Raw genomic sequence first — 25,280 nt, 5'->3', positions numbered from 1 at the left:
AGAAATATTGCTGGATTAGGCCTGCCTCTGTGAGTTCCTCTGACACAGTTCCTGGGCCTGAAGGGAAAAGAGAACAGTGTCATTAGGAATGCAGAAATCCACAAATCTTAAACATAAAAATATATTAGCAGCAGTAACAAAGAAATAAAGAGGCCAACTGTTTGATACAGTTTGAAAAGTGTATGTATTTAATCTGCTCAATTTGTGGACAAATCCAGGTAGTAAAAGGCACAAACAACTGGCATTGGACTGGCACTTAAGCCACTTTTTACAGTTAGGTCATATTGGGACGTTTATGCTGATGTTGGGGGAACGTGCAATGTATTTGTTTTTAGTTCTGTATGTCACACTAGTTATGTATGTCATACTATAACCTGGTTGAACTTCTTAATAAATTAATATGTGATTGTGTGTGTACGCAATTATGAAATGTGAAGAGGAAATGCTCCCTTTCACCTTCACAGTGCAGCAAGACATAACAACAATGTACATCAAGGATTTTTTTTATTTATTTTGGGTATGTGCAAGTACCTATGAAGTGTTAGGGTCAGAATGACTCTAAACATAATTGTTGCACAAAAAATGTGTTCAGACTTTTCATAAATGCATGCAAGTTCATGACCCAAAATTATGTTAAATAATTTCAAGGAGTTAAAAAAGACATTAACCATTATTTCAGAAAGTGAACTCAAAAGTGGAAATGGGTCATATTGACCCACGGCATTATAGGAGGGTTAAAGAGCTAAAATAATCGTAACCAACTGTGTGGGTTTATCGTGGTGTCTTTTTGTGTATTTTTGTGGACAGCTTACCATTCTGTAGAAAAGCTGCCAAAAATTGAATGTTGCTACCGCACGAACCACAAAAGCATCCAATAGGTCCAGCCAATTCGAGTCCACAATATGGACAATACATAACCTAAGAAAGGAACAAAGTGACTGCTTAGTGCTAAAAGATATTGACATGTAACTAAGCAAATGCCTGTGATATAGACCTTCTCACAGCAGAGGAAAAATGCAGATGTAAGAGAAGCCCTTAGTTACCCAAACATGTATTGAGTTTATACATGTATTGAAGTTACTCACTGCAAAGGAAATATAGCTCAAGAATCATTAGAAAAAGTCAATGGGACTGAGAAATAGGCTATTTTTATGTAGCAATGCCTACTGTAGTATCCTCCAGTCAGGGTTTAATTACTTAAATCGCCATTAAGGTTATTTATATTGTTAACCAATAAAACATATAGACAAAAAGTAATTTTATTAATCATGTTGGAAAAACCTACTGGTATTTTTACTTGCGTGTTCCCATTAAAATAATGTTTCACATTTAATTGTGTACCATGTCAGATTATTTAGGCTAATAATATAAAAAAGACCAGGCAATCATACGTTCAGGATGTTTAAATAAACAAAAAAAACCTCACCTTTCAGGTCAGTGACAACACTGGCGACTGGCGAGTAAACAGGTAAGCAGGTCCCAGTAGGGGTTCGTCACTCAAAGGGGTCCCCTTGAAACATTTCCGTTGTGGTCTGTGTTATTTGCAGCGCGTTTTTGAATTTGCATGTGTTGTGAACTTTGCAGCGCGTTTTGAATTTGCATGTGTTGTGAACTTTGCAGCGCGTTTTTGAATTTGCATGTGTTGTGGACTTTGCAGCGCGTTTTGAATTTGCATGTGTTGTGAGGATTTGCAGCGTGTTTTTGAATTTGCATGTGTTGTGAACTTTGCAGCGCGTTTTTGAATTTGCATGTGTTGTGAACTTTGCAGCGCGTTTTTGTATTTGCATGTGTTGTAAACTTTGCAGCGCGTTTTTGAATTTGCATGTGTTGTGAACTTTGCAGCGCGTTTTTGAATTTGCATGTGTTGTGGACTTTGCAGCGCGTTTTGAATTTGCATGTGTTGTGAACTTTGCAGCGCGTTTTTGAATTTGCATGTGTTGTGGACTTTGCAGCGCGTTTTTGAATTTGCATGTGTTGTGGACTTTGCAGCGCGTTTTGAATTTGCATGTGTTGTGAGGATTTGCAGCGTGTTTTTGAATTTGCATGTGTTGTGGACTTTGCAGCGCGTTTTGAATTTGCATGTGTTGTGAGGATTTGCAGCGTGTTTTTGAATTTGCATGTGTTGTGAGGATTTGCAGCGTGTTTTTGAATTTGCATGTGTTGTGAACTTTGCAGCGCGTTTTTGAATTTGCATGTGTTGTGAGGATTTGCAGCGTGTTTTTGAATTTGCATGTGTTGTGGACTTTGCAGCGCGTTTTGAATTTGCATGTGTTGTGAGGATTTGCAGCGCATTTTTGAATTTGCATGTGTTGTGAGGATTTGCAGCGTGTTTTTGTATTTGCATGTGTTGTGAACTTTGCAGCGCGTTTTTGTATTTGCATGTGTTGTGAACTTTGCAGCGTGTTTTTGTATTTGCATGTGTTGTGAACTTTGCAGCGCGTTTTTGTATTTGCATGTGTTGTGAACTTTGCAGCGCGTTTTTGAATTTGCATGTGTTGTGAACTTTGCAGCGCGTTTTTGAATTTGCATGTGTTGTGAACTTTGCAGCGCGTTTTTGAATTTGCATGTGTTGTGAACTTTGCAGCGCGTTTTGAATTTGCATGTGTTGTGAGGATTTGCAGCGCGTTTTTGTATTTGCATGTGTTGTGAACTTTTGCAGCGCATGTGTTGTCAAACTGATGAAGATGTTTTCTTTATTTGCTGGTGCTTTCTTCATTTGCAGCGTGTTGAGCTGTCTCGGCCACCATATATATATATATATATATATATATATATATATATATATATATATATATACACACACACACACACACACACACACACACACTATGATAATATATACACTATGTATCATGGCACTAAATATCCGTAATTTCCATTGTTAAACAGATACCATTCCAACTGACAGTTATATAAAAATAGCAAGACCACTCACACATCTACACAATAGATATTAAATTAGAGATAGCTTAGCCGAACATAAATACTGGAACACAAACAGATAGCCTAGATCCACATTTAACAGATCCACCTTTTCTCTTGTGTATTTTGTTTTAACAGCCTGCTCTTTCTAGCTACATAAACCTAGCCCTTCTTAGACATAGTGACTAGAGTAGTGACTAAACTGAGTTTTGCTAAATCATAGAGTAATGATGGCAGAATTGTATGTAGTAATAATTTACCTTTTTCTTGACTCATGAGTTTCTTCTCAAATGTGTCTTTATCTTTCAGAAGCAATGAAGTGCAACGCTTCCTTTTCAGGACAAACTCTTCTGGGTCTCATTTTCCTGTGAAATATTTAAAAAATATTTTATGTTGGATATGATAAGTAAAAAGCAATAATAACCAAAACTCTTTAGAATTGCATAGACAATACATGATGTGGGTAGCATTATGAAAAGATGTAGTAATGTAAATATATAACAAAATTTGGTAAAACTTTATAATAACTTGAGCTATGAATCATTAGTTAAGCATTAGTAATCAATTAATTAATCATTTATAAAGCATTAATAGACATTGATAAGCAGTTTATAAATACAGCTATACATGCTTTATTTTTGCTTTTAAGTATTTCATTATTACAAACCAGTTATTTAAGATTTGTCAGTGGTTCATAAGATCACTTAGAAAGTGTAAGTAAATGATTAATAAACTATTTAAATGTACAGTCATACATATTATTCAGACCTATAGTGATAGTTACTCAATGTGTTAATAAATGCTTTTATTTTTTATTTAACATGTATTTATACTGTAATTCGTGATTAGTTCAGGTAGTTCTTAAGCAGTCAGTAGTGGTCAGTTCACTTTTTTGTGAGCTCATCTAAAGTGAGGACTATTTATGCCTTATAAAGAATTCATAAAGGAGATTCAAAGGCTTGGTTATCTTCTAAACAGAAAAAGAAAACAAACGCAATAAAAAAAAAACATAATTTACTTATACTTTCTAAGTGATCTTATGAACCACTGACAAATCTCAAATTACTGGTTTGTGAATAATGAAATACTTCATTTAGAAATGATAAATTGATCATTAATAAAGTATGAAAATACAAGTATTAAACACATTATAGATATGCTTATAAATCAAGAATAAAGCATTTATAGCATTTTTTTAATTTATAAACTGCTTATTAGTGTCTATTAATACTTTATACATGATGAATTAACTGTGTACTAATGCTTAACGAATGATTCATAGCATGCATTTATTAGAAAGTGTTACCAAATAAACAGGGTTAACAAACTGAATATCAATAATACCAGTCAGAATGCTTATTTACATTATAAGAGGATATAGATTATTTTATGTTAGCATTTACAAAAGTTAGAATGTGCAACTTACCTCTTACTTCTGAAAGAAAAAAGTCAGATGAGAAATGACTTAGTATGCTTTTTCTTTTGTAGTATCCTGTAGGTAGATACAGTCTTTAAACTATAACAGAATTTTCTGTTATAACCACTGCATGAAAAGTGGGATTTTCGACCCCGTAAACGCCTGTATACTCCCGGAAATCTCCCTAATTTTCGTCAGTTTTCGACAATTTAGAGGCAGCGAACGTCACGTTCGTCTGTGCCACAAATTGTCGTAAACGAACCATGACGTAGGTGGAGAGCCCCCCGCGGAGAGACCGCGCGGAGGTGCGACGTCTCTAATTTGCATATGAATAGCAGCGAAACCAGAGAGTCAACGGCCAGACTTGAATTTACTCACTCACTATTGGCTGAAGCCACTACTTTTAAAAAAGAAAAATCCCTCGTGATTGGTTGGCAGATCACTGCAAACCAATCATTATTGGTCCCCCTGGCTCATTATAAATGTAAACCCCAATAATAATAATAAATATATAATTTATGTTGTAATAATTTGTTTTATATTAATGTTATTGTGCTATGAAGTATTCATACAATCAAGGAATATATGGGAAAATTATACGGACGTGCCGTTTATTCAAAGAAAGGGCTTCATTTATAAAACACAGCTGTTTACTCAAAGAAAGAGCTTTATTGTTAAACACACAACTATGTACAGTGCAGCAGTAATGTCTCGTAATGTAATGTAAAGTTCGTCGAGCTCCAGGCTGCGAGAGGGCGGTGGCCGCACAATCCATCCAGACACCCCGTCAACAAAGCCGTCTTCCTCGTCAAACATGAGTTCAATGGTCGCGCACTTCCAAATGTCCACCTCATCCAGCACACTCTCGCTTCCAGCAACTGTAATACAATCCATAAAGACAATAAGCAACCTGAAAAATACTCACAATGACAAAAAACGGATCTAATATAATAAATCTTACCCTTTTTTCGACTCCGAGCTAAACTTCGCAGTTTCCGCCTGCTATGTAAGTTCAGGTTGTTTGTATCTGAAGCTCCGGCGTGTCGATTCATAATACGTCTTACAGGCAGCTGGAAAACAATTACATGAGACTGGTATTAATAAAAACAGTCACGGTAAAATTAAACAAGGAATGAGAAAAACAGAAGTTATACTTAAGTTACACACAATGTCGTCATGGTCAGCGGTTAAATCTGGACTCGCGGAAATCGCTCCAAGCAGATAAGAGCTCACGGCTTCGTTATGAGGCGAGGATAGTCTGTGTAAACAAAATGTGCAGTTTTAAGCTCGGATATATTAACGCATCCATTTCCTTATACAGCTGAATAAAAGCATATTCTTTAAATCGTAACGTTACATTACCCATGCTCTGGTTCATAGCGCCTGCAGTTTGCCTCAGAGTTGTGAAGACGAAGACAGCCTCCTGATAATTAGTCCAAAAAGTCGAAAAAGAAAGAGTCGAAAAAGTTGGCCATGCAGAGTTGAAGACGGCGTCCTTTCATTGTTGATCACGAAAAAGGAAAGCAGCAAAAAAACATAGGAAATGTAAAAAAAAAAAACAGGTTTAAAGCTCGTCTTCTACGCGTCATGGCCATGACCTCGCACGTCATTGGACTAGGGCTCTACTATGGAACGCGCCCGGGGCCAAATCTCTTTATACGAAACGCGTGACTTATGACCGTTTCAACCTTCAACACGCCCTGTTTTCCGCGTCAACGCAGCAATTTTTTACGTGTTTCTTTTGTATGTGTAGACACGCACATTCTGGTCGTGTAACAGGCATACACACACAGTCGACGCACAGTTTTAACATGTTAAGAAGACACATTTGAACGTGTTTCTTAACGCGCACATTCTGTACATGTCGAAGTGTAATATATATATTTTTTTAAAAGCAGACTTACCTTTAGATGTAGCCTAGGCTACATACATATTAACATAAGATATTAATTAATTGCTTAACTGACTACTGTGCTAGAGTAAAGTAGCCTAATGTTACAATGTATATTAAGTAAATGCTTAATATTATACAATTATTATAATTTATCTATATGGGTGTTTGTTTTTTAAAGTTAGGCTATATATCATTTCTAAAAGTATATATAGGCTAATTTACACAGCACATATTTATAACTGAAAACACACACACACACACACACACACACACACACACACACACACACACACACAACTTTATTCACTTTCACATAATAATGTTTTTGTAATTTGGTGTTTAGTTTGTTGTATAGTTTGTTTATACTGTTCTGTCTCTGTTTTGTTTCCAGGAACATCTGATGAGTGCTATAATAAAATGACTTCATTATATTTAAAATGTTTTGATATACATTTTATTATATTATTAATATTTTATTTACCCATAAACGTGTCTTTAGGAAGCCATAAGTTATAGAGACAAGAATGACTTTTGCCATTTAAATGCCACATTAATTTACTGAGGACCCATACAGCCAATGATCATGTGTGAAAACACTTATACATAAATTGATCACTTAGAAATCAAAACTAAGGTTTGAGAAAGAAAGAATATGCATACAACAAAATATATTGTTTCATAGCAGCTTCAGTAACAAGTTCAAAACAAATTCTGCTGTAAACCGGCTCTAACAGGCCAATATAGTGTCAATATTCAGCTCAAGTGACTTCAGTGTTGATTCAGTTCAGTTGATTTCAGTTCAACTGTAAATTCCTCAGTTGTGCATATTTGTGTGTAGTTAGATATATGCAAAAACAACATTTTTGGAAGAGTTTAAATAGTTTTGCACAAAGTGTTGCTTTTGCAAGCGATGTCTGATGTTTTGCATGTTGTGTGTTTTGTGTGTAGAGTTACAAGAAATGGAGCCGTATTTTCAGAAATTGTGTGTAAACAATTAGATAAAACTGTAAATGAATCCAGTTTATTTTAGTTCAGGACTCATAGTCCAGGTGTTAGTAATCTGTGCTTAATCTTTGTTCCAGGCAACAATTTTTTAACTCGCGATTTACTAGATTAGGCCTACTCTTGGCATAATTTAAACCCTGTCCAGGAAACCACCTCTTGAAAATCTGCATTGATAATTCATAAAATGTGGTGTGAGCTCAATTTAAATGACAATTACAGAAAAACACAATCTGACTTAACTATAAACACACAAACTTGTACTTTTCACATTTATGATTAATAGCCATTTAGAAATCATTCACAGTGCAGGGTGGAAAAATTTATTTTGGTATGTAAACTGTATGCTTTACTTGATTTATTTGTGTGCTTTGATTCATTGTCTTGTTGCATTACATAACCTCTCTAAAGGTTGAAGACATGAACTGCTGTCCTGTATTTTGTTTTTTTTTACATAACATTGGTTATTGCTAATGACATACAGAGTAATTAATCTACACTGTGAGCCCGGACAAGTTGAATCTACTTAAAAAATTGGAGCAAACTGGTTGCCCTAAAAATTTAGTAATGTGAACTAAAACGAGTACATTTAACTTAAATTTAAGTTAACTTTTTAACTTAAACTTTAAACTTGTTTTATTTAAAAAATTCAGAACCTAGATAAAACTCCCCCTGCTGCTACTCTGATTTGCATTTGTGTAGCTCACAGCATGTTCATTTACATGATAAAGCCTCCCCTAGAATTAAGGGGAGGGGGGGTCATGGGCGGACAACTGCCAAGCAAGGCCCACGTCAATTTCCGACAATTTACGGCAGTTTTTGGTGTTGCCTGCAAATTGCCGTGCACAGTCGTAAACCTGAAGTTCCACGGCAATCTACAGTGTCACATACTGACGAAAATCCCACTTTTCATGCAGTGTATGGTATCGGACACCACTACAAATGGATGTTCACTCAAATAGTGCCCTATTCGAGGGTATAGGGGGCGATTTGGAACACAGCCTAGTAATCCTGAAGAGCTTAATTAGCTGTTTCAGGTGTGTTTGATTAGGGTTGGAGCTAAACTCTGCAGGACAGTGGGCCTCGAGGACCAGGGTTGAGAATGCCTGGTTTAGAGTATGAGAGTAAAAAAAACCATAGACATACGAATCCATATTAAACTCTGCGGCTCAATATGGGTTTAATATGGATTCGTATGTCTATGTTTATTTTAATCTCATAGCTCTCATACTCTAAAATGTGACCATTGACATGCATTATACGACTGACAGACTGCAACGGCTGGAGTTAAAAATCTTAATTTGTGTTCTTCTGAAGAAACAAACACACCTACATCTTGGATGCCCTGGGGGTAAGCAGATACACATTAAATTTTCATTGGGTGAACTATCCTTTTAAGCTGTTGTTTCCTCTTTCTAAATTGTGTGAATGTACAGCTGTACTGTACATTTGAAAACGTTTTATAACTAGTATAAAGTGTTACTGTAATGCAATGTTACTGTCAGTTGTTAGACTGTTTGCAGTTGCTGCTCACTGCTGAGCATTTGATATCTTACAGATACAGAAATATTGCACAATTTCAGTACAAAGATATGGATGTTTTTTGCTCTGACCCGGTAGCACTACATCCAAAAGTGTTTTAGCATTTTGTTTTGTTTTTATAGAATTACTGTTAGTTGTAAATTTGTTTGTGACAATAATGGGAATTGCTTTCCTTTTAGTTTATGATGTCTTACGTATATGTTGCAATGCAAAGATATGTTGTGCTGTTTTCCAAAAACAGTACACCCAAAACTGTTACAAATATTGTACATAACTATAAACGTTAAAAAAATTGTTTAAAGAATTGCCTGCGCTCTTTGCTTATGCAGTAAAAAAAACACATGCTGCTTTCTTTTTTGAACATTAGTAGGCCTGTCTTTTCATTTCAATTAAATGTTCCACACCATAAAATTGATATGTAAAGGTTGACACCAATGAAGTGAAATACAGTGTGTAAGTCAAAATGACATTCATTGTGATCATATCAAGATACTGCTGCGCGACATCAACTATTTTTGTACATTACCAAGCAGAGAATAACATTTGTTTTCAGGTGCACTCAAATGACACAAATAATGTTAGTCTGTGTCATTTAGTTCATTATTTAGTTCATTATTTAGTTCATTATTTATCAACTCCCGGAGTTTGATATAAATATCCACAATTGAATAGACATCTCTTGATATATCCAGATTGTGTTCTGTAATGAGGTGAACACAGGTATCAAACACATCTTTGTCACATGGGTAGTCTTTGAAAACACATTCCTCCAGACACACTTCAACTTCTTCTGGGCCGACAGGGTGTAAGTAATCTCTTGCGCCATATAGCTGAGGTGCTGCATGCATAATGGCTGGGCGACCATTTGGAGATCGAGAATTATGTACTGGTCATATTCTGTGATTGTTCCATGATGATGCCACTTGATTCAGTTCCTCCTGAAAAATGAAATTAATAAAAGGGTATTTATTGGGTTCATAATCTTTAGTCAGTATGGATAGCTAACACCCTTATAAAAAAATATTTTTCATAATGTAATTTACCAATTACTCTATTGTCAGCAGTGTTCTTCTGTTGAACAATGAGGGAGATGTTCTGAAGAATGTTGGGAATCAAACAGTTTGGGTCGCCTTTGACTTCCATAGTATTTTTTTTTCAATACTATTTGGAGGTCAAAGGGGACAAAACTGTTTGGTTACCAACATTCTTCAGAACATCTCCCTCAATGTTCAACAAAAGAAAGAAACTGATATATATATAAGGTTTGTAACAACATAAAGGTGAGTATGATGACAAAATGTTCATTTTGGGTGAACTATCCCTTTAAATACAAATGAACAAAATAAAACTTGTAACTTGCCTGTATTAAGTGAAAACAAAATTGTATCAAACATTTGTCCAGGAAAGTGGCATCATAATGTCCATCCTCTTTTAGATTGTCGAACAGATTCATCCAAAATTGGATGCACTGACTTCTAAGTGTAAGCCACCATCTCTCAATCCGTTGGTTGCTTGTGCCTGGACCAGAACTGATGCTAGCAGAGTCGGGCTGCGTTCCATGATGCAGAAATTTCTGGGCAGCCCTCCGCCTCTATGACAGCTGTCATAAAGTACCCAGCAATAACCCGAGGATCACTTTGTTCTGTATGCTTCAAGCCACATTATTCTTCTTGAAAACCCGTCTATGCACCCACTTATACCAATTCCGTATGGCTTTAATTTATTGTATCCATCGATATGCCACACATAATTAGGTCCACGGCTGAAATACACTCTGCGGCGAAGTCGATTCCTAGACCTCAGGTCAACTCCCTCGCCAATCTAGCAACCGTAAAATCACCCGCACTGCCTCTGTCAGTGATAATTCCATTGAGCCAGCATTTCTGATGCACCCACCTGTAACCATGTAATTGCCCCGATGTTTGTATTTGTTGCTGAATGAAAGCTGCCACATCAGCTTCATCAGTTTTGTTCTTCCTCCTCCAAAGCTGGTGTTTGTTCAAAAGTCGCTCAAAAGTGCGATTGCTAATTTTGACTCCATGTACCTCGTTCAGCAGAGTTAGTATTCCACCATTTGTTAAGGCCTTTGCACACTGAGTCCGCATGCAAAATTTCCGCACATCAGAAAATAAATTCGACCTCACGTTATGTCAATCACGCTTGCACACTGCCTCCGAAACTTTCGTCCATCAAAAAAAAAAATCTGAACAGGTTCGATTTTCTGCGTTTTTCGCATCCGTTTTTCCCGTCTACAGTGCTGATGCCCAACCTAAAACTGCTGGCAATGGCGGTGAATAAATCACCAGTGCTCAGATAGATACCTACAATTATATATACAAATATTATTGTATCAAAAATACTACAAATATTATTATATCACAGCTATAATTATAACACACCAAGTCCCTGTAAACGTGTGTGTGTGTGTGTGTGTGTGTGTGGAGAGAGAGAGAGAGTCTCGAGAGTAGGCCTACGTTACATCTTATTGAATCATATAAGATCATATTATATTTTATTGACACATTTTAATGGGTAAATAATTTTTTTTACTGGACACATTAAACACACACGTATAGCTTTTATTTGTACACATAGCATTGAAACGATGGAGTGTGTTGTGGTTGCTTCATCTGACAGAGCTTCTTCCACAGGCTTCTGCCTGCTTTATTTTAAATAAGCACCAGATGGCGCTGTTCTTGACACTCTCGAAGCTTTGAATCTTTTCCTGAAAAAGTCAGGGTAAAGGCCCGGGTATACTTCAGCCCTGTCTGCGCGTCTTTCAAATACTACACAACGGATGCGCGCGTTCGACACATGCGCAGTAAAAAAGTGTCTATGCTCTACCAGACCTCGGAGGGCAGCACTGAGTCCTGTCATCAACGGGACATTCGCTGGGCATGATCGGAGAAGAATTGTAGTGCATCCACCATTGCAACATAGTTTGGAAGAAACACTAAAGAATCAAAAATTCTCTCTTTTTTCCAAGCGTGTTGTTTTTAAACCGGTCTTTGCACACTCTTCTTCGACGGCTGAACACTGTGCTCAATACTGTGCGTATTGCCACCTAGTGGACTCTTCTGTACTGCTGGCGCATGCGCTGTTGCACGCGGACCGTCCATGCAGTCTGAAAATTTGGGCTGCGCGTGGACGGGGTGTGAGTATACCCGGGCCTTAAAGCCTCACTGCTTCATGAGGCTTCATTTCCACATCCCTACCTCATAGTGTTACTAGACATATCATTTTTAATGCCATCCCTCTATGGCAGGGGTGGCGAACTGCTCTATGGATATGGAAAAACTGTGACAGATATTTCACTCTGTTACAGTGTGTTTTCTATATTTTATATATACAAACAATATATTTTTTAAAAGTTATGTACTGTATCTTGATTTAGGGTAATTTAACATTTACTGTGGTGAAATACTATTATAGATTATTATAGTCTGTTACTGCTGGACAGTTTTTACTGTAGTTTTACACTATTTTTAACAGTGTGGGTGTCATGAGGGTGAGTAAATTATTTAATTTGTTGGTGAACTATGCAGATGCTGCATTTATTGTTTTAATTTTTATATGAACTCTCAATATGAACTGTAACATTAACTTACCAATTTGTTATTAAATGTATTTCTTCATTTATTTTCACCATATTTTTGTTAATATATTTTTTATTTGTAAATGCCCCTCTGCACACCAACAGTCTGCGTACTTTGGTGATTTTAGACTCATCCACGTGTGAATAGGACTTTTATTTTGATTTTGTGTATGACGTCATAAGGCTGCGCCGCGCTCCTGCATCTGCTGTGATTCTGCTGAAGAAAGGTTTGTGTTTAAAGTGTTTAAAGCGACGCATAATGAATGCTGTATTATTAAATGTAATTGCATTGCTTTATCTAACATGTATCAGCGTTGTGTGAGTAAAGTAAGAGAATAAACTCATGAGTAACAGAAGGAGCGGCTCATTTCATTCTTTATCATGAATCAGTTCAAACATGAGTTCAGTCTCTGGCGAGTGACGAGAGAACCGGAGCTTTAGACTCTCCGAGTCAATTGAACCGATTGATTCACAACAAATGATTCAGTGATTCGAAGCGCTCTATTTCTATCTCGATTTCAACAAATCATTAAATAGCTTAACTAATATATTAAGGGTCTGTATACTTTGCATTCTTTCATTAATCTGTAATGTTAGTTCTGAATGTTTTTGTCTAATCAGGTAATTTAAATCCATTAACTATCGCTCTGACTGATGAATAGAGATATAATATTTTTTGGCAGAAATATAATTAATGACAAAACATTCATATGTCAATACAAAAATATGACACTTAAATTTAGTTCAGAAATCTCAAAAGCTGACCATCATAATTCAACAACTGACCGACTAATAATATATTAAACTCAACACACATGTGTGATGTGTTATTCCACATATAAATGGAGTGAGAAGAGAAGACATTTAAAAACCAAACACTGCGTCATGAGGACTTTGAAAATTAGATCATCACAGAGGTGTTTAGGTCATATCAAAACTGCATCTAAGAAAGAAATTGACACCAGTTGTTTAAATAAATGGTCAGGGAAAATATTCCACATACAGCATTTTTTGTTGTATTAATCCTAACATTTGTTTTTAGATCAACTTGATTTAATTAATGATGAATGCAGTGACCAATCGATTAGATCTCTTTTTGTTTAAATCTCTTCTCCTCCATCTAAATTAGTTTGGGTTCATATGTTTCCCTCATTTGAGTGGGAGGATTTTGGGGATTTCTCAGTTGGTATTGTGTAACAAACAAAACCAAAGAAGAGTCATTTAACATTGTTCACAGATTATATCCTGAGAAATACATTAGATATGAGATGTCTCATTTTATAAGAATTAAAATGAACTGCAATTTAGTCTTAAATTTGTCATTTTTACTTTATTCAAGTGAATCATTATATATATATATATATATATATATATATATATATATATATATATATATATATATATATATATATATATATATATATATATATATATATATATATATATGATTTATTTGTGTTATTAGGAAAATGTTATATTCATCAAACTAAATGGAGTAATTTAAAACCCAAGTTTGCTCATTTTCAAGCAGCCTTTAAAGTTTAAAGTTTAAGTTTTTTTTAATCAAAAAGCTCAAAGAACTGAATCTCTGCTAAATTAACTTATGTTTGTGATGTTGATGCACTTTCACTTTTAACATTTAAACGTTTTAACTTCAGCTTTTTTCTTCACACTATTATAAAGATGGAGTTTATTAAAGAGGAGACTGAAGACATGAAGATTGAAGAAACATTGAGAGTGAAAGATGAAGAAACTGAGGAACAAACAGAGAAAGAGGAGAGTGAAGACATGAAGATTGAAGAAACATTGAGAGTGAAAGATGAAGAAACTGAGGAACAAACAGAGAAAGAGGAGAGTGAAGACATGAAGATTGAAGAAACATTGAGAGTGAAACATGAAGAAACTGAGGAACAAACAGAGAAAGAGGAGAGTGAAGATGTGAAGATTGAAGAAACATTGAGAGTGAAACATGAAGAAACTGAAGAACAAACAGAGAAAGAGGAGAGTGAAGATGTGAAGATTGAAGAAACATTGAGAGTGAAACATGTAGAAACTGAAGAACAAACAGAGAAAGAGGAGAGTGAAGATGTGAAGATTGAAGAAACATTGAGAGTGAAACTCAGTCATTTGACCCTTATTAAAATCTCCAGCTCTACAGAAATGAATCATTTTGAAGAATTTCAATAATATTTTACCTTTTAATATTTTGTATTTTAAGGGGGATTTAACTAAAAAAAAATAGTAAATACGCTTGATATTTACCTCTAAATTATGCACCATTAATCATCTGCAATGCAAAAGTGTAGTCACTAGGTGGCTGTATGGCCTTACTTATAATTATAAACAGCTGCTGCTGAGTCAGAACACAAGATAAAGAACATTTCTTGAATTAGGTTATTTATTTGGATATATTTAACATGTCCTTCGAACCGGAGTCTCAGGTGCCATTTCAATGGCAAAAAGTGTTAGAATAATTTGATTGTGTAAACTATTCGATACACAAAATACTCAAATATAGCCTATATCTCAAACTGGCTGTCAAAGTGCAAAATGGCTAAGTGCAAAATTGCTTCTTATTTATTAAATCCAGGCAACTGGCTGATGAAACATTGATTAAAATTAAGATACAATTTATACAAAACAAAATTTACCTTAAAGAAAGTCTTGCTAAAAAACAAAAATTAATGAAGTGGTCAAAATCTTTTCTGACCCTATGTCTTTGACATTTTACTCATCTTTGCACTTTTCATAATTAGGGAAGGGCGGATCGATCCTAGAGTATCGATACTTCCGATACTGGCATTGTATCGAAAGTATCGATTCTCACATTGAAATATCGATTCTACATGGGATTTATTTTAAACAAAGTGAAATGTAACAAAAAAAGGAGTAATGTCTATTGCTGTTTATTTAATATTAATTACGATGGCTTTCAAAATGCATTATAAAATCATTCAAATTAAAATATTTAAAGTATCGGTATCAGTATCGATATCGACGATACTGGTCTTGAAAGTACTTGGTATCGGATCGAAAAGAAAATGATTGGTATCGCCCATCCCTATTCATAATCAATATAGCCTAGATGAAATTTTAAAATAACAATATTTAAACATAAATATGCAACAAAAACATTGTTATTGGTTAGTTTACAACAAGTATAGTAGGCTACAGTACAGATAAATGTCATGTCTGAGCGGGATTGGAGCGAACGTTGTTTTACCGTGAGCAGGATGAGTGGAGCGTATCTGCATAGAGCGGATTATTGAGCTGAGCGTCCATCACACCACTCCGCTTCGCTCATTACAGGCTCGTCCTCATCAGAACCCAAAACAGAATGTAGCTTTTGGTCACGCTAAAAGCTACACTCTTTTAAAAGTAACTGAGCTACTGACAAATGTTGCTAAGCTAGTAGCGTCACTACTTGTAGCTCGCTACTGCCCAACACTGTGTCTATTGAATATTTTCTTTTTGTCAAAGTTGACATTTAAATGTTGATTTGAAGTGTCAGTTTTTGCATTATTATTGCTATCAAATCTGGACAGAAAGCATTTCTGTTACTCATACTAGCTCCTTATGTATGCTCCCTAGCAATGTTGGGCCCTATAAAGGAATATGAGGTTGGGCCCCCTACCACACTCATTCTGCACCAAACATACAAGCCAACCTAGCAATCCAAAATGTTTGTCTGCAATTTAATGATAGGCTATACATGTAGGCTTTATCTGTGTTAAATAACACAATACCTGATTCTCATCTCCATCACCTTCTCTCTTCTCTGTCACCTTATCCTTCCTGACCTGTATATTTCCCTTCCTAAAGCTGAGCTTTGTCTGATAGATGTTTTTAAAAATCAGTTTGCAAAGACTATTATAACACAGCTGTTATAGCTACACATCTTATCTCGCACTTTATGACCAATAACTGAAGTGGAATCTATGCTCAGCAGCTGTGAACAGAAAGCCCGCAGAACTTTTTATATGATCGGTTGACTATTTTATTTTGATAATGAACAGGCTGTGATGTCAATTGGCAGTGCTAGAAGTTAGAAACTGACATATTATGCATGCTCATGTAAGGGTTGAGTTAAATCAAATAATTCAAAGGGGAATTGAATTACAATGAAAGAGACCCGAATTACATATAAATAATTCAGAATTAATGTTTAACACCTTATAACTTATTCATCCACCGATATGTAGGAATGTAAAGGGGACCGTGTTAAAGGGAAACAGTTATACAGTTAGCTTGAATAAATGAATTAATTAATTCATAGGGAATTTTGAGAGAGTCTATTTTACGGCTGAGCAAATGACTCGTCCAGTGTTCATTTGAACGAGCCGCAACCATCAACTCTGCAGCAGATATTAATATCCCAACAATAGTGAAACACTATTTAGCCAGGCAACATAGATCGGCAGTTTAAGACATTCAATTCGTAAGCACATAACACAAGAACACTTAACCCTCCTATCGTTTCTACACTTACAGAGTAGCATTTTCTATGAATTTAAATTGAAAAAATGAACACAATGTTGTGCTTTTTTCTGAAACGTGCAGCATGTTGGTTTATATATTTATATAGTTAAAGTCACATTTATACACTGAACAAAATGAACGCAACACTTTTGTTTTTGCCCTTGTTTTTCATGAGATGTACACAAAAGGCCTATTTCTCTCAAATATTGTTCACAAATCTGTCTAAATCTGTGTTAGTGAGCACTTCTCCTTTGCCGAGATAATCCATCCACCTCACAGGTGTGGCATATCAAGATGCTGATTAGACAGCATGATTATTGCACAGGTGTCCCTTAGGCTGGCCACAATAAAAGGCCACAAGGAGACACGTTTGGCTGTATACGTTAAAATTTTAAATCGGATCAGTGTTTCGTCCATACAGATCCATCGTTTTGGGAGCATGAAACCGATATTTTTTTTTAACCGGATCCCAGAGTGGATAAATCCGAAAATGACACCCTTGCGTTTTCATGTATATACAGCCAATCCATATATTTTGTGAAATGGTGATGTAATAACACCACATTCCGCGTGGGAAAGACTAGAAAGAAAGTTTCCTCATATTTATACTCCTGTGGCTGGACAATTTCATGTTCCTCGTCACCCTGGTGTGCCAATTTCTTTTTTAAATGAATGAGAATATACTTCAGAGATATCTTACTCATAAAAACAAATCTTGGGGTGCCAATAATTGTGTCTAATGTGTTTTGGAGAAAAACATTTATTTCTGACTGATTTTTATGAAATATCAAAGGGATAAACAAGGAAGATTTATTTTGACAGCCATCTTTGATATAATATGTAATCAATAATTCTGACCACAACTGTATATCTGTGTGTATATCTGTGCTCTGTGTAATGTCCAAAACTTAGTACTTCAGGCTCTTTCTGTGTTTCGCTGCCTCTTCATGGCGGATCGCTTCCTGTACTCCTCAATTGTAAGCTGCTTTGGATAAAAACATCTGCTAAATGCATAAATGTAAATGTAAATATCAGGGAGTGGAAATGGCTAATAAGCTGCTCTGCAGCTATCTACTAGCTATGGTGGTAATTCCATGTGTTTTTTGTTTTGCTAAATCTTAAATTTACATTGTCACACTTTCGATAAGAGTATCTACTAAAGGACAATCTCATTATGAAATGCATAAGTAAAGTGCAAGGAATTGTTCATCTGTCAGTCACCATTCATCTGTGAAATACAACCCCAAATCAGAAAAAGTTGGGACAGTATGGGAAACGCAAAAAAAAACAAAAAACTGATTTCTAAATTTACTTTGACTTGTATTTCATTGCAGACAATATGAACACAAAATATTTCATGTTTTGTCTGGTCAACTTCATGTCATTTGTAAATATGCATCCTTTCCTGTCATTCAGACCTGCAACACATTTAAAAAAAGTTGGGACAGTAAAGCATCTACCACTTTGTAATGTTGCCATTCCTTTTCACAACACTTAAAAGACGTTTAGGGACTGAAGACACCAAGTGATGGAGTGTTTCAGGTGTAATTTTGTCCCATTCTTCCTGCAAACAAGTCTTAAGGTGGGCAACAGTACAGGGTCTTTGTTGTCGCATTTTGCGCTTCAAAATGCGCCACACATTCTCTATTGGAGACAGGTCGGGACTGCAGGCAGGCCAGTCAAGTACCCGTACCCTCTTCCTCCGCAGCCAGGACTTTGTAATGTGTGCAGAATGTGGTTTTGCATTGTCTTGTTGAAATATGCATGGACATCCCTAGAAAAGATGTCTTCTTGAAGGCAGCATATTATGCTCCAAATTCTCTATGTACTTTTCAGCATTAATGGTGCCTTCACAGTAGTGCAAGTTACCTTTGCCAAGGGCACTGACACAACCCCATACCATGACAGACCCTGGCTTTTGGACTTGTTGCTGGTAACAGTCTGGATGATCCTTTTCTTCTTTGGTCCGGAGCACACGGCGTCCATTCCTCCCAAAAAATATGGGAGTACCTCAGTGCCGCCTGAGGGATCGGAGATCACGGTTGTTCAGCTTAGGCTTGCGCCCTTGTCCTTTACGCACTGAAATTCCTCCAGATTCCTTGAATCTTTTAATTATGTTATGCACTGTTGAATGTGAAATATCCAAATCTCTTCCTATCTTTCTTTGAGGAACATTGTTTTTAAACATTTCAATAATTTTCTCACGTATTTGTTGGCAAACTGGCGATCCTCAGCCCATCTTTGCTCCTAAAGGATTAGACCTTTCTTGGATGCTGCTTTTGTACCAAATCATAATAACAATCACCTGTTGACATCACCTGTTTCAAATCACATCATTATTTAACCATTTTACCTCATTACTAGCCCTAAATTGCTCCTGTCCCAATTTTTTTTTAAATGTGTTGCAGGTCTGAATGACAGGAAAGGATGCATATTTACAAATGACATGAAGTTGACCAGACAAAACATGAAATATTTTGTGTTTATATTGTCTGCAATGAAATACAAGCCAAAGTAAATTTAGAAATCACTTTTTTTTTTTGCGTTTTCCATACTGTCCCAACTTTTTCTAATTTGGGGTTGTAAATATGTCAATATTTTATGGATATACAATCATCATTCCCTATTGCCGAAATCAAGATGGCGACGTCTTAGGTTCCAGCCCTCGTTACCTTTATCTGGATGATGTACGTCATCTGCGGCAAGATGGCGGTGGCTGTCGGGTGGCATTGAGGTACTCTCAGAGCTCCTTTAGAAGACTCCCGCAACAATTAATTTTTTTATCAGCGGTAAGAGCGTTCTTCATCTGCGTTCTAATAATCGCACTTTCTGGATCATGAAAGGATACGTATCCTCATCATTGGGTGACTAGCGGTCCGTTGTTGAGACGCTGCAGGGAAAACAATATGATAGGGTAGCTCCCAAAACATGAACTGGATCAATGGAGCGGGAGCTTTCAGACTTGTAGACAGACAGTGGCCCTCCAGGACCAAAGCTGCTCACCCCTGATCCATAGGATAGAATAGAGTATTATAACATACACATTGTTGGTTTGATGCTTTAAATGTCTAAATTGTTTTATGTAATTGTTTTTGCCCTAGACCTCATGGAACTGACAGAGGCAAGTCATGAACTCAATGAAAGGGAAGAAGACAGAGACCATTATGATAAACATGATGATTTCATGGCTGGAGAAAGATCGACACAGGCTAAAAAGACTTCCTCACAAAAAAGAGCTCAGAAGACAGGAACCAAAAGTTATTTCACCTGCCAACAGTGTGGAAAGAGTTTCAGACATAAAGGAAACCTTAACAGGCACATGAGAATTCACACTGGAGAGAAACCCTACACTTGCCAAAAGTGTGGAATGAGTTGCAGAAATAAAGGAAACCTTAATGTCCACATGAGTGTTCACACTGGAAAGAAGCCTTACACCTGCACTCTGTGTGGGAATGGCTTCACACAGGAACAAAGCCTTAAGGAACACATGAAAATGCACACTGGAGAAAAGCCGTTTACATGTGATCAGTGCGGAAAGGGTTTCAGACGTAAATTGACCCTTAATATCCACATGAGAATTCACACTGGAGAGAAGCCCTACATCTGCCAACAGTGTGGAAAGAGTTTCAATCAAAAAGAAAGCCTTAACAGGCACATGAGAGTTCACACTGGAGACAAGCCGTTCTCTTGCCAACAGTGTGGAAAGAGTTTCAGACATAAAGGAAATCTTAACACTCATGTAACCCGGTTTAAAAATGCATGAGGGTATAAGTGATGCTTGTAGTAGGCTTATCATTTAATATTCTGAGCCTATAAATAGTTTGATTAAAAGGGTTGAAATTCATTTAAAAGTTAGGATGAAAATGTCAAAAACAGTTTAAAAGTTATTATATGTTTATTGTTTTAAACAAGAGATAATGTATTTCTGAAAACTGTCTAAACCAGCATTTATGGGGTTAATAACGATTGGGCGGAGAATCAGCGTCGCGGGTGTTTTTTTTTCAGTTTTGAGGAGAAGAGAGATGAGAGAGGAGAGGTGAAGCAAAAGAGTGAGCGTGACACAGGGATTTTCTGAGTTAATTTGTGAATTAGTAGTGCACAAACCAGTGTGTAACTTGTGTCTTAGGATTGTTTTCAAAACAACCAGTGAGAAGAGTGACAAGCTGCATATTGAGGAATGGGAGGAATTTCAACACGAAGTTCAGAGACTGTTTACTTTTGTGCTACTGCTAATGCTAATGATTAGTCACCTTGAAGTATAGGCTGGAGTTTGTTCATTACAAGTGAATGACGTTTTTCTAGTTAAAGTTTGACTCCCTCAGTTGAACATTTCAAGGGGTTTATTTGCTGTTTTCGAACTGAAGACAGGGAAGAGACTCAGTCAGAGCTTGGAGCAACCAGGACTTCTCTTGTGAGTTTTACGGGAAACGTGGCGAAGAAAAGAGAAATGAACGGAGTTCGTGTGGAAATGCTGATTGGATGCTGAGCCTGCTTCTGTGATTGTTGGAGAAAAGACTGGACAGAAACATTAACTCAAGGTATCCTTTATTTTGTTTGCTCGCTGACGAGTGAAGCGGCCATTAAGTTTTGGGCCACAACGAACACAAGCACCGCATCAGGCCTGCTACGGTATTTTAGTTTAATAATAATTTTGGTTGCCGGCTTTATATTGCATTAAGGTGTGTGTGTGGGCCCACAAAGTGTGTTGGTTTAAGTGATTTTGAAGTTTTGATGACATTCTTTTGAACATCAAAGTTTTCTGAATTAATTCATCTGAAGGTTAACAGTGTTTAAATTGTTGTCTGTGCATTTATATATATGGTACAGTATTGACAGTATTTTCCTTTAAAAAAAGAGGGACATTTTATGGTAAAGGTTTAAAAAAGAACAAGCATATCTTTATTTCATTTTCTTATTTGTTGGAGATAATAATTTCTTTACTGAGTAAATAATTGAGATATATTTTTCTAAGACCTTGTGTTGTGTTACTTTATTACTTACCTGGAAAGAGGTTATCATTTTATTCCGATAGAGACATTTACAGACACTTATGGTTAAACATTTTTTCTCTAACTATAACTTAAGAAACGTGAATTCATAGGTAGGCTAGAAAAAACATTTCATGTGTGTACTTTAAAAGAGAGATCCAAGATAACATTTAAAACTGAGTTAATCAGGGTTAAAACACATTTGATAAAACTTTAACCTGATAAGCTTCATGAGCGCGTGCACGGGTTGAAGCGCTATTTTTAGCACGAGTGTAATGTTTGTTAATAGATTTAACGTAAAAAAACATCATTAATCTTGACAAACTATATATCATTCTAAAGGTCTAAACCTCAAGCATCGAGGACAGACCACTGTTTTTCATTGAAAAGCTTATAACGGCTGTATTTTTGCATCAATGTAAGCAATACACATCAACGATTTTATAAATAAAAACAGAGTACATACCTTTAGTGTCCTAATTACGAGCCACACACGCATCCATTGCAAACAATTCCAGAACGAATGGAAAGGTGAGGGTCCACTGAATAACATCCCATAGAGCATTTTAATCCAACGAAACAATAACGGTGTAATATTGATGGTTAATCCTTTGTTTACATTGCATTTCTGCGGAGCGAAGTATCATACTAGACTGTTATGCAATAAAATAATGCACCAAAAACAGTCTCCCGGTAGAATAAAGTGGCATGGGTTTAAAGCTTAGAATGTTACGAACAAAATCCAACTAACCCCACTCAAAAACATGCAAAGATAGCCGCGATATAGTCAAAAATATCCAACCATAGCGATCGTTTTATCTGATGTCATGACGTGCTCATCCAATGATAATGTCTGTTTATCTGGAGCCAATAAAAGCATTGAATCGTCATGACTGACAGAAAATGTAGCCAATGAGCACACGATTCCAACGAGACCTTGCATGTGTATGTTTGTCACATGGGCGTGAATATTTATTCATCTGAATGTGCCAATGTGGCGCTATCTCCGACGAGATGCTGCGAGCCTGACACCCCCCATCTGACAGCTAAAAGCTAACGCGCTAGTAAACAAACAGAGGTCTCTTTGTAGTAACTGTTTGCTAATCTTACTAACTGGACGGAATGTATTATCCAATGGATCGTCAAAAGAAGTTTTTATTGTGCTGAAAATGCTTTATTTGAGCTCACTCGAAGCAGCGATGTGAAAAAGGAGAGTGAACACAGCGGTGACGGTGCTTGTTGACAGAGAAGTTGATCCAATAACATACCGGTGAGTTGCTATGTGTAGTTGTTTATGTATATTGAGAATGTGTGTGAGAATGTATGTATTTTATTGTTTCTGTGTGCTAGAAAAAATGCAATATACCAGTATGCATTATACATATGCTGATATTTTGCATTTTTCCTAGCACACATGGGGAAAAAGTATTTAATTTTTCCCCATGTGTGTGTAAATAAAACATATATATATATATATAACACATGTAATTGTTTATATATATATATATATATATATATATATATATATATATATATATATATATATATTTATATATATATATATATATATATTGAGACTGTATTTATTTTATGTTTTTCCTGTGTGCTAGAAAAATTACAATATACCAGTATGCATTATACATATGCTGATATTTTGCATTTTTCCTAGCACACATGGGGAAAAAGTATATATAATTTTTCCCCATGTGTGTGTAAATAAAACATATATATATATATAACACATGTAATTGTTTATATATATATATATATATATATATATATATATATATATTGAGACTGTATTTATTTTATGTTTTTCCTGTGTGCTAGAAAAATTACAATATACCAGTATAGATTATACATATACTGATATTTAGCATTTTTTCTAGCACACACAGAAAAAAAAAAAATATATATATATAATATATAAAATGCATTTTTTTCCCCTGTGCTACAAAAACAAATTGACGAAAAAAGAAAAGTTCTGGACGGCCGACCATCTGTGTGATTGTTGAATGCTCACTGTTTCACCGGCCATTATATTGATTGTAGGACTGTGTGCGAATGTATGGGCCGCCGTCAATATGAATGCTCACTGTATAGCCGGCCGTTAGATTGATGCTTGGGCTGTGTGAGAATGTATGGGCCGCCGTCAATATGAATGCTGTCTAACCGACTGCCCATCAGTTTCATTGTTCATGGGATGGCCTGTAATTAGAGTGAATGATGACAGTGTGATTGTTGATTGAATGGGCAAACTATACAGAAATAGGACATGCAGTGCTAATTCTCTTTCCTTTCCTTGCCATTCTACAGGCATCAGGTTGAGTCTTCAGATGAGCTATGGCATCCAAGCACCAGCCAACCAGCAGAAAAGAGAAGAACGCTTTCAGATTCTTCAAGATCTGCACCTGCTGTTGTAGACCTGAATCCGCCAGTAAAAGGCCAGTAAATGTTTTTTTTTTTACATTTGCAAATTGTGTGTGTTTTTATAGCTATATATTTATATTATATTGTTATTTATATTACTAGTTATATTTATAGTTATTATACTTATATTACTTGTTGTATTTTCAGTTGCAAAGAAGTTTAGCTCTTTTTTATTAATATTTCATTTTTATTATATTTTTATAAGTTCTGTTGTACAAATAAATCACTTATACAAAGTCTTATGGTTCTGCCTATTATTTTATAGTTGAAAAAGCATTCAAGCATCATATATGATGGCTAAAACAGCTTGCAGTACACTTCATAACATTAGGTTATCAAGTCTCCTGTAGGTTTCTTGGCACCTGGACATATTCTTAGAAAAAAGCATGCAGGAACCCCATTTTTCATGATATCTTCGTCAAATTTTAAATATAAACTGATGAGACTTGTGCCTTTCAATTCATTAACTAACTGGATTCCTCCAGGCTTATTTTCATATATTTTTACATCAAATAATAAAGTGTTCATTGTAGCACAAATCATCTTCAAGACACTTCAACTTCTATAACTGTTTGTCTTTCTAAGTTTTTTTCTACTTTAATGTTTGGGTAATAAACTGTAAAGTGTCTTCTTTTTATAGATGTCTAAATTGTGCATGTAGTGCAAATTGTTCAGCAACTGCAATTGTTTTAGTTGGGAGATGTCATTTCTGGGGATGTGCCTCAAGCAGGCGGAGGGAGAAATGGAACAGACATAGTCTTGGAAAAAAGCTTGCAGGAACCACATTTTTCATTATATCTTCCTCAAACTTGAACTATAAACTGATAAGTCGTGTGGCTTTCAATCCATAACTGAACTGGATTCCTCCAGGTCTATTTTCATATATTTTTACATGAAATAATACAACATTCTGTGTAGTGCAAATAATTTTTGAGGCATTTCAACTATTATAATTTTTTATCTGTTTGAGAATTATCAACTCTGATTGCTTTTTAGTAGAGTCCCAAGTGT

General features: G+C 35.8%; 1 protein-coding gene across 1 annotated transcript in view; it reads right to left on the bottom strand.

Moving 5' to 3' along the window:
* Nucleotides 1-19,169, bottom strand: part of LOC307127066 (uncharacterized protein) — a 290,663-nt gene extending 271,494 nt beyond the window's left edge. Inside the window, exon 1 of the mRNA XM_079818043.1 lies at nucleotides 19,057-19,169. The gene's annotated coding sequence lies outside the window, so the exon portion shown is untranslated. The remainder of the gene's footprint in view (nucleotides 1-19,056) is intronic.
* Nucleotides 19,170-25,280: the final 6,111 nt, after the last annotated feature.

This window comes from Gobio gobio, assembly GCF_949357685.1.
Source record: "Gobio gobio genome assembly, chromosome: 5".
Lineage (NCBI taxonomy): Eukaryota > Metazoa > Chordata > Actinopteri > Cypriniformes > Gobionidae > Gobio > Gobio gobio.
The sequence above is the reverse complement of the archived record's forward strand: the minus strand, read 5'-3'. Positions and strand labels throughout refer to the sequence as shown.